General features: G+C 42.1%; 1 pseudogene; it reads right to left on the minus strand.

Moving 5' to 3' along the window:
• Positions 1-5,704: 5,704 nt before the first annotated feature.
• On the minus strand, positions 5,705-7,230 carry LOC133754213 (palmitoyltransferase ZDHHC2-like; annotated as a pseudogene).
• Between the last annotated feature and the right edge of the window lie 4,520 nt (positions 7,231-11,750).

An 11,750-nucleotide genomic window follows, 5' to 3' on the forward strand; every position in this document is an offset into this window, starting at 1 on the left:
CATTCTGATACAGGATGCCAGTGACTTAACCTGCTGCACCTGAATCTTGTCTTCTAACAGTGTTAGTGGTTTATTTTGTTGAGTGTGATTGGTTTTCTGTAAACAGCAATAATAGGATCAAGGGGCCGGCGCCGCGGCTCACTAGGCTAATCCTCCGCCTTGCGGCGCCGGCACACCGGGTTCTAGTCCCGGTCGGGGCACCGATCCTGTCCCGGTTGCCCCTCTTCCAGGCCAGCTCTCTGCTGTGGCCAGGGAGTGCAGTGGAGGATGGCCCAAGTGCTTGGGCCCTGCACCCCATGGGAGACCAGGATAAGCACCTGGCTCCTGCCATCGGATCAGCGCGGTGCGCCGGCCGCAGCTCGCCTACCACGGCGGCCATTGGAGGGTGAACCAACGGCAAAAGGAAGACCTTTCTCTCTGTCTCTCTCTCACTGTCCACTCTGCCTGTCAAAAAAAAAAAATAATAGGATCAAGGGTAATTGTGATTACTGTTCCCTTTGGCCTGTATAATCTTTGACTCTTTATGCAGCCAGCAAGGCAGCTCTAATCAAAGTCAGAACTTTACTACAGCAAGGCATTTAGATTTTATATAAGTTTATAAGCTAACTGGACTCAAAGGATATTTGTTACATTGAAATCTGACAGACGATTACTTCCTGTCTCCTGAGGAACACAGAGTACTTGTATTACCATTATAAAGTTCCATGACTAGACAGGGAATGGGAATCTTGTTCTCCACCTATAGGTAATGAAAAACACTGAGAAATTAACTCCGTTAACCACGTCAGTGTATGGACGTCGGTGGTCACCCAGTCTTCCTGGATGCCACATGTCAGAGCTACACAGTACTTTGTTCTCATTGGATCAGTCACAATTTTCATTCTTACTGGTGGCCAGTTCCTCAACATTTTTAACGGTGCTAGGAATTTACTGACCCAAAATTTGAAAATTGAATTAGAAAGTTTTTTCTTTTTTTCTCCCAGAAAAAAAGGGGTTTGTTGAAAATCCGGTAACTGAAGTTTGTAATTAAATAAGCTAAATTCCTTGATTTTTCTGGACCCTCTGTGCTGTGGATTTTTGTGTATTTCCCTGAAAGCAGTGAGAGTGAGAGCTCTCGTTGGGCTTTTTTGAGGGACAGGCCAAAGTGTGCTGGTGTGTTTATTTTGTCATCATTCTGGTTTGACGCAAAGGAAATGAAAACATCTCCCATTTGTTCTTTATTTCCAAAGGGCATCCGCTTCGATCCTGAAATACCGCAAACACTACAACTCGAGTTTGCTAAGGCAAACACAAAGATGGCCAAGAACAAACTAGTAGGGACTCCAAACCCCAGCACTCCTCTGCCCAACTCTGTACCTCAGTTCATCGCCAGAGAGCCATGTAAGTGGATCGACTTTTATTCCAGGAAAAGAAGCCATGGATTGTGCATGGGCTGCTGTGTGTGCAATTACACCATGGGCATGGAGCTAGCCAAGTCTCTTGTTCTCTCTTCCTTCTGTCTGAGTTCCAAACCCAGCATTCTTGTCAGTGACTGGCTGCCCTGAATAGAGTGCAGCCTGAGCAGAACCCAAACCCTGAAACTCGTGCTTGCTGTGCAGTGGATTCCCTGAGTGTGAAGCTGACAACTGTGAGTCCACCCCTCTTTGCTTTGGGGTAGGAATTCTCTTCCCCCCAACCCCAGACATCAGAGCTGGTGCTCAGCGTTCACTTTTCTCCATGTGTTCAAAGGCATAGGTTCTGTGTTTATTAAAAGTGAAAGAGGCAGGGCCACCATGGTGGCAGAGCATGTTAAGCCACTGCCAGCAATGCCAGCATCCCATACAAGCACTGCTCTGCTTCTGATCCAGCTCCCTGCTAATGTGCCTGGGGAAACAGCAGCAGATAGCCCAAGTGCTAATGCCCCTGACACCTGTCGAGGCCATTTCAGGAGTGAACCAGCAGATGGAAGATTTCTCTCTGATTGCTTTGCCTTTCAAATAAATGGGGAAAAAAGTGGAAGAGGCAGGTCTTAGGAGATTCTTTTTTTTTTTTTTTGACAGAGTTGGAGAGAGAGAGAGAGAGGGAGGGAGGGAGAGAGAGAGAAAGGTCTTCCTTTTCCATTGGTTCACAACCCAAATAACCACTATGGCCAGAGTGCTGCACCAATCCAAAGCCAGGAGCCAGGTGCTTCCTCCTGGTCTCTCATGCGGGTGCAGGGCACAAGCACTTGGGCCATCCTCCACAGCCTTCCCAGGCCACAGCAGAGAGCTGGACTGGAAGAGGAGCAACCGGGACTAGAACCCAGGGTGCTAGCACCGCAGGTGGAGGATTAGCCTAGTGAGCCATGGCGTTGGCCAACAAGAAATCTTTGAATGTACAATTAAATCTATACGTGTAGATACCATTTTTCTGAAAATTTTTTATTTATTTTTTTACTTTTCCAAATGCAATTTTTAGATATAATCACTTAGATGCTTAAATGAATACATAAAAGACCCAGAGGGGGATCTTACCAGTACTCTAACAAGGTAAAGTATACAAATCCCTCTTTTTCCCCTAGCTTCCAGCTTTGCAAGAGGGAACACCTAACAGAATCCAGCCCAGTATATCACTATACCAGTTCTGTAATTTGGAAAAATATCTGGCTACATATGAGTCTGAATACATCAAATGCTGCTCTTGCCCTTAAGACTTCTAAGAGTAATTATCATTTCTATTGTGGCACTTCAGGGTAATGAATAATGACCAAGGGAAAAAAAAAAACTTCAAAATAAAAGCAAGAATATATCATGTCATCCCAGATTTTTTGAAGCAGATTGTCAAATTCTTCAGCTTAAAAAAAAGTCTGAAAAAGACCGCTGCTATATTGTTCAAAGAACTGCATTCCTATAAAATGGACTTGGCCTATGTAGCTCATTCCATAAACACATTTAATATAAAACTCTTCATATTTTTAGCAAGGATAAGTAATTTTAAGGGTCAATAATGGAGTTTTTATTCCATTGTCCTCTGGTATTTTAGTTTATTGAATATTTTTCTAACAAACATTTTGAAAAGTTTATTATCATTTTTTCTTTGATTACCTACCAGTTACTTAACTACGTGTTTTTTTGTTTTGTTTTGTTTTGTTTTTAAAGACAGAGTTACAAAGAGAAGTAGAGACAGAGAGAGAGAGAGATCTGGTTCACTCCCTGCAATGGGCAGAGCTGTGCTGATCTGAAGCTAGGAACCAGGAGCTTCTTCCAGGTCTCCCATATGGGTAACAGGGGACCAAGGACTTAGGCCATCTTGTTCTGCTATCCTAGGCCATAGCAGAGAGCTGGATCGGAAGAGGAGAACTGGGACTAGAACCAGTGCCCATATGGGATGTCAGTGCTTCAAGTTAGGGCTTTAACCAACTACACAACAGGGCAGGCCCCTCAACTTTTCTTTTCAACATCATAAATACAATAGCTTAGAGTTAGCCTTTCTGCTTTTGTTTTAGAAAGTAGATCCTCGAGATATTTAGAGTCCTAACTGGAGAGCTAGCAATGAAATAATATAATTTAATGATACACCACTGTCTCCTGTTTTCTTTTTCTTTTTTAAATTTATTTTAAAGGTAGAGTTATAGACAGTGAGAGAAAGAGACAGAGAGAAAGGTCTTCCTTCTGTTGGTTCACTCCTCAAATGACTGCCATGGCCTGTGCTGCGAATGGAAGAGCCGGACTGGAAGAGGCGCAACTTGGACTATGCCCATATGGGATGCCGGCACAGCAGGTGGAGGATTAACCAAGTGAGCCAGGCCCTGGCCCCAACTATGTGGTTTTAAAAGGTAATCTGCTTTAAGTTATCAAAGTCAATACTAAGAAAAGTATGCAGCTTATCCTAATTGTTAACATTTATAAAATGTATAGTTCATTCAAATAAAAAATAACTTTTTTTCATAAATAATGCATACAAAGCACAAGAGCTTTTTAGTATATTTAGTGAAGCCAAGCATTTTGACATCAACAAAAACATCTTTTTATCTTAAACTAAATTTTCAAACAGCATGCCATTTAGTTCATACTGAACTAAATTTCCAAAACAATATGATTTTTGTTTAATGAATTCCATAATTTAATCTTGATAGGTACTTCAAGAAACATATAGTTTTACTGTCATAGTTTTGATGAGAAGACATAATAAAAATAATATAGATACCACTGGAGGATTAACAGGACAAATATTACAGGAGGGTGAATCCATTGAATGGAAAGGAATTCTTTTTTTTTTTTTTTACCACTTCTACTGTTTCATTCATAACATTGATACATATGGCCCACAGGAGAATTTCCATTCATAACAGCGAAAGAAGGTTTATCTTATATTATAACAGTGGACATCTCTACATTGTAATATTTCCCAATTCATCTCATGCCCCAGAAAATTCTGCTGTGCCTAACCCTGAACAGAACTCCCTGTAGTACATCTTGCTGCAACCTCAATCTTCTCCATGAATCAGTACATTTTGGCATCAAGATAATGGTAAGTTCATTCCCTGGTCATGTAGGATAGCTGAGTTCACCACCATATGAAGAAGACGATCTCTCAGTTCAATATTTTTTTCAGTCAGTGCTGTTTTAATGTGACTTGGTTCTTCATCAACTCTGACTTCCATTTGCTAGAAGATTCCGAAGAAGATGGGAATCCAGGCTTGGGCATACAGAACATCACAGCTTTGTTTAATTTGGGAGCCATGGTGCCATTTTAGGTGACCCATTCCCAAAAGATAGCCCTGACCCCCAGATTATATGTCATTGGCCTACCCATTGCTTCTTGTTTTTTTGTTTTGTTTTGTTTTGTTTTTTTTTTGTTTTTTATTTCATAAATGTGAATTTACAAAGTGCAACTTTTGTATTGTTGTGGCTCCCCCCCAAAAAAAAGGAATTCTTAACAGAAGTTCAATACTTTTACTAAGTTCAATAGGAGAAATGACTAAAAAGATGTCTGTAAAAACCTAAGCCCACAAAAGTGTATCAGAAGTCAATCTTAATAATGTTGCAGATTTTGCTCCAATTACAAAAATCAGAAAATATGAAAGGTGTTTCTGATTTAGAATTATTTTCTAAGAACATTGGATTCATTTTCTGAAATGTGTTCTATCCATTTGCTTGATCAGAAAGCTCCAGCTTCAATGTTCATACTTATTTTCTAATGGAAAGCAAAGTAATTAAAGTCTGATAAAAATGGATGGTGATCTTCAAGTATAGGCCATTTGGACTTTGTAATGAAGTCATAGTTATGACAGGTCGATAAGTCTGAGGTTCATTTCCTATCAAAAGGAAAAAATAAAACAAGTCTGGTTTATTTCCCCTACCTTCTTAATAGTAACTAACAGATTTTACAAATCAAGCACCTTATAGTGTGACATGAAATCCTTTAAATCTGAAACAATATCTTAAGTCTCAATTTTTGAAATAAAAAATCAGATAATCAATGAAGTTTTTAAGTAATAAACTGTGCAACCCACATTGTTTAGGTGAAAACTGGCCCATGAATTTAGGCCGAGTTTTTGATAGAAAATATTTCTTCTTTGATTCATATACAATAAAACATTTTAATGTTTAATAAGAATCTCTGTTTCTGTATATTGGATCAAAAGTGTGTTATGTTTTAAGTAACAACTTACAGACAATTAACTCATATTCTGCATATCCAAATGGTGGCTTCATATGGGAGCCTTTCATCCACGTACAGCATCAATACTTTAATAAAGCATGAATTTATTTTGCTTGAGGATTAAGTCTCATTCTCCATGGTTAATGCAGGATTGCTCATAGCAGCTTTGCCTCTTCCAGGGTCTATATTGCTTTCTGTCCAAGACTGAGAGTCAGTAAGAAGGTGGCTCTGGGATTCTCACAATGGCTTTGCAGGAACTTCTGGTTTTCAGGATTTTAGCTGTTGAATTCAGTCCTGCAGGAGTAGATGGTTGTGCAGGATCCTGGTTAACAAGGCAAGTTTGGAAGGAGCAGCCATCAGACAGATGTGAAAAAGTGGGTAGCAACCAGTACTTCTTTGTTGTTGTTGTTGTTTTTTTTTTTTTTTTTTTTGACAGGCAGAGTGGATAGTGAGAGAGAGAGAGACAGAGAGAAAGGTCTTCCTTTGCCGTTGGTTCACCCTCCAATGGCCACTGCGGCCTGCGTGCTGCGGCTGGTGCACCATGCTGATCCAAAACCAGGAGCCAGGTGCTTCTGGTCTCCCATGGGGTGCAGGGCCCAAGCACTTGGGCCATCCTCCACTGCACTCCCTGGCCTCAGCAGAGAGCTGGCCTGGAAGAGGGGCAACTGCGACAGAATCCGGTGCCCTGAATGGGACTAGAACCCCATGTGCTGGCGCCACAAGGTGGAGGATTAGCCTAGTGAGCCACAGCACCGGCTGCAACCAGTACTTCTTCTCATCACCAAAAACTTGTCTCATTATTTTTACTGAGACCTAAGCTGAATCCATTCTTAATGGTTCCACATCGAAACACTGGACTCCTGAATGCCTCTAATGTAGATTAATTTTTGCTGACTAGCCAACAGTGATAGCCAAATAGAGAAGATAAGCTGACAGAAAACTAGCTTCAGCAAAAATTAGGAACATCATATGGAACTTGGCTTGAGTATCTGGTAGACCACTTGTCCAAAATTTGACAACATACTGTAAGTCTGTAGCAGTGATAAAAAGGCAGTACAGCAGATAATAAGCCAGGAAAAGAAGGAAGAATTTACAATCTGAAAGTCCAACACAATTATTCACCCATGGGCAATGATGATCCATCTTCAAAATACATTTATCACAGAAGGAACAGGGATGGTAGTGACCTGGTTTTATAAGTTGGCATCTGTCACAATAGCAGATGGCTCCAGTCATGGTCCTGGTATAAATGAGAAGATCCCTAGCTGCTCGCCTATCAACTTCTTGGTGGGCTTGTCCTCTTGGCTCTCTCTCCAACAATTCTTTCTCTGCATAAGAGAGATAGCATTCTTTGGAAGGATCCATTGGTAATGTAAATATAGTTTTCCAGTACGACCTGACAAACATCGCGAAAAGTAGATGATAAGCCAACTAGCCCACAACTTGTTCGCCAATGTTTTGCATGGAAACTAGGCAGAGATGGATGGTGGTGGCATAGTAGGACCAGCCCTGGAGTAGGCTTATGCACACCACCGGGATCCAGGACGACAATCGCTACAACACACACCGGTACCACCGCCTGATGCTGCATAGGCCCGAGGGCGCCATCTTCCAGCGACATCTACCTGCCCAGCTCTGGCCTCTGGGCGGGATGGCCGCGCCACGGGCTCCAGGCAGGACTGGCCTGGGGGCGGGGGCTGGTTGTGCTGTGGCCACTGCCGCCGCCACTGTGAACGCCCAGCTCCTCAGCCCAGCGGAGGCGGCAGCCACGGGAGAAGGAGGCAGAGGAGGCAGCTCTACATGTAGATTTAAAAATGTATTTTCTATCGACTGTTTTGCTGAAGACATGGACGCATAATCTCTGTTTATAGAAAGCCAAATCCAAGAGAGAATAAAATATTCAGTCTTAAAATGGGGAGAAAATAAAAGATGAAAAGTGACAATGATGCATGAATTAAATAAGTCACAGAGAAACTGCTGACATTTTTCAATTGTAGGCCCAAGTGGGAAGGTTTAAAAAGGAAAAAACAAGAAGCAGAAACAATATTGAAGAAGAAAATCATTGAAAATTTTCCAAAACTTTAAAAAGTCAACAATCACCAAATCATAGATGCATTAAATGCTGCAAACCATTTTCAAGGTAAACCATAGTTAGCCTTAGTTTCACTTTTTGAAACTAAAGACAAACAGAAGACAACAAAATATATAATCTCCAAAGGATCTAAAGTGAGAGAATAGCTAACTTATCTGTGTCTGGTTTCACTGTATTAGTTGAGGAATCTGAATTTTGTACTGCTGTCAGTAAAATCAGTATCCATTAACACCTATAGACATCTTATGTGAAAGTGTATATATATGCAATTTCAAATAAAAATTGAAATGGATCATAGCTGGAACATTTTTACTCAAGCAAATATTGAAGCAAACATTCTGACTGGAGAAAAATAGTCTCAGAAGAACAATGGTGAAGAAATTAATAAATCTTGACTTGAAACTTTTCTATTATCATTGTGTGTATTCCATATTTTTTTTTGTATTCTATAGTTTCTTTTTTTTTTTTTTTGACAGGCAGAGTGGACAGTGAGAGAGAGAGATACAGAGAGAAAGGTTTTCCTTTTGCCGTTGGTTCACCCTCCAATGGCTGCCATGGCCGGCACATCACGCTGATCTGAAGCCAGGAGCCAGGAGCTTCTCCTGGTCTCCAATGCGGGTGCAAGGCCCAAGGACTTGGGCCATCCTCCACTGCAGTCCTGGGCCACAGAGGAGAGCTGGCCTGGAATCTGGTGCCCTGACCAGGACTAGAATCTGGTGTGCCAGTGCCGCAAGGCGGAGGATTAGCCTATTGAGCCACAGCGCCGGCCCTATAGTTTCTATCCCTTATACTAAAGAAAAGGTAAGGAACAGAGATGTTAAAATGAGGTAAAAATGCAAGCCTGAGAATCTAAAAGCATTGTCCTAGTGCCTTACTAATCAGTAAAAGTGATAACTAGACAGAAACCTTAGAATTTTCTCCTTTCTCATCTCTGTGTGAGATTACCACAGTAAATTACAGGATTATGCTTTGCCCATAGTAAAAAATGGTCTCAAAAATTAAAAAGTGGTTTTTGTTACAGAGAACATAACTAGGCAGTCTATTCATATCAATCATCTCCAGGGGAGGAAGAGTGGGAGCAGGCCTGAGTGGAGGAATAGGCTCCCATAGAGTAGGGAAGGATTGCATTTCAAACACAAGCAATTATGCAAACCCACACCCACCATGCCTAGAAAAAGAGAAAGGGACACTGAAGGGGAGAGCAGGGGACCTGCTGGAGGACTCCCTAAATGTTCCGAAGAGGCAGAAGACCTCAAAGTGGAAAAGGCTGCAGCCACCATACAGGGGAGTGGCCTGTCCCCACAGAGGTGAAGAAAAGCACCCACTCCAACACAGGCCCCTGGTATGCCTCAGGCTCCAGGCTCCAGCCTGGGATGCCCCAGGAGGAAGAGATGGAGGAGGAAGAGGCTTCCAAGGAAAAGACTGAGCCCCCCAGCATCAGAGATCATAGGAGACTGTAGCCACCAATATTTCAAGAGGGGCCTCCTCCACATCCCTGCCACTGATGGGGTGTTCCTGGGGACTTTGGCCATAGCCTGCAAACTGGGAACCTTCTCTCCCCCTCCACTCATTTTCCTCACTACAAGTCCAGCCCCTGAAGATTGATCTGGACTAGGTAATCCATCTGGCCCTTGCTTGCAGGTCCCCACACACTTAAGATCAGTCAGGGCCATGTTTAAACTCTGGATGAGATTACTCCTCAGTGTGCCATCTTAATTAGAGCTGTTTCCCAGGGCTTCTCCTGGGGCACTGGCCAGCTCCTTCCACCTCATGAAATCCCTCTCCCCTTCCCCCAGACATTCTGGAGCACTGGGTTTCTGTCCGGGGTAGGGAGTGAAAGGGACAGAGCATAAACAACAGGGTGGCTGCTGGGGCCTGGGAGGAGCAATCCTCAAATGGGGGTGGGTGTGTTTTGTTGAGTTCCTGTTTCCTCCCACACCTATTTTACCAGTGGCCTAAATTCAGGTAAAATAGGAGAGCTTATGGGGGATGGGTGCCCTTCCATAAATCTTTGATGACTGATAACATCCATTCCTCCTTTTGCTGACCCCAGGACTTCTGGGAGCTGTAATTTATATGGGAGTTGTAATTAATTTTGGCAGATTTGGCATTTCCAAGTTGTTTGGGCCAAGGAACTGAGATGTGAAGAGTTGGCTTCACCCATTTGGGGGATGTTGAGCATCTGTCTCCCTTTAGATCTCAGGGGTCAGAGATGAGATTCCCTGGGGAGTCTCCTAGCAGATTTTCCCTCTCCATAGTGCTCAAGACCAGCCTATAGTCATATGTATCACCCAGAAAAAGGAAAAGACACTATTTTAGGAAATGTTTTTAATAAAAGGTTCTTAATAAAAGGAAAGGTTAGGAAAGTTGTCCTATAAAATAAAGAAGCACTCCTGTCCCTTTGTGTGTTCTATGCTCTGCTATTCCCTCCTCCCCCATTGCTCTCATTGTTGGGGCACATTTAGAGGCTTCCCTTCTGTTTGGGACTTATGACTTTGTATTTTGTAGTCAAGTCTCCTGTCTTCCAGTGTCACTTCCCATCCACACAGTCTACTTATTTCCCTTATAGTTATGATATACTTATTTCCTTTATAAATATGATCTATAAGCCATTGAGAGAGCAGACAGAAATGAATACCTGCTCCCAGTCTCTTCCTAGTGGTTGCCCTCTGCCTTTCTTTCATCTCTTTCTCCCTTGCTCCTCTCATTCGGACTTTCATGAAAAATGCTTACTATAGTTTTGAAAGTTTACATATGAGAAACATAGATTTTTTTTCAGCTTTAAGAAAATAAAGTGTTAATTACTAAAAAGTAAGCAAATAAAAATTCTTCTAGTGGCAAGTACTTGGGTGAGAAGCATGTAGTTAACATGTTGATATCTTCTGACTCTCTTTCATCTTAAATATTACTATTTAAGAATATTGATTCTGAAAACATAGATGCAATCAAAAGAGAGAAAAAAACAAAGTTTTTCAAACAATAATTGCAAAACTTGTATGTAGCCAAGGTACCTATTGGGCAGGAATCAAAAATACATATGGTGATTTTCAAACAATGACACCATAGAATGTGTCAAGTATCACAAGAGTAATGCACTCCAGCCTTAAACAATAATAAAAAAGAAAGAACAAGAAAAATTTGGTTATCATTACTAGATGTTACCTACAGGAAGCCAGAGCTTTCATTATTTCAATTATATTGCTCAAAATGTACATATTTTCTCACATGTCTAGCTAATCTAAAATGATGGGAAAGATAAGAGAATATTCAGAAACATTCTTGGTATTTGGTAACTAAATTCATTGTTCCATTAAAGAAGCATTAGTCTGACAAGAACATTCTTTTGAGAATAAGTAGTAAGTTCTATTTACCAAAATAAACCCTACCCCAGGTGATGGATACCTGGCACTAAATACTAAAATCAGAACAAGGCCATAAACCACATTTCTCCAGATGAAGGAGTCTATTGATTCACTAATTCTGAAGGACCTGAAAGCACTGCAATATAGACTTTAAATTTTATTAATTCAGTTCTCTCCCCAAATGATTGACTTGGCCAGGGCTAGGCCAGGCTGAAGCCAGGAGCCAGGAGCTTCATCTGGGTCTTTCACCTGGATACAGGGGCCTAAGGACTTGGGCTATCTTCTGCTGTTTTTCCAAGCACATTAGTAGGGAGCTGGATTGGAACTGGAGCAGCCTGGACCAGAATTGGTGCCCGTATGGGATTCTGGCACTGTTGGCAATAGCTTAGCTCATTTTGCCACAATGGCAGCGCCAGCATATATGATTTTTTTAAATTGTATTTATTTATTTTTTGACAGGCAGAGTGGACAGTGAGAGAGAGAGAGACAGAGAGAAAGGTCTTCCTTTGCCGTTGGTTTACCCTCCAATGGCCGCCACGGTAGGCATGCTGCGGCCAGCACACTGCGCTGATCTGATGGCAGGAGCCAGGTGCTTATCCTGGTCTCCCATGGGGTGCAGGGCCCAAGGACTTGGGCCATCCTCCACTGCACTCCCTGGCCACAGCAGAGAGCTG

This window comes from Lepus europaeus, chromosome Y (genome assembly GCF_033115175.1).
Source record: "Lepus europaeus isolate LE1 chromosome Y, mLepTim1.pri, whole genome shotgun sequence".
Classification (NCBI taxonomy): Eukaryota; Metazoa; Chordata; class Mammalia; order Lagomorpha; family Leporidae; genus Lepus; species Lepus europaeus.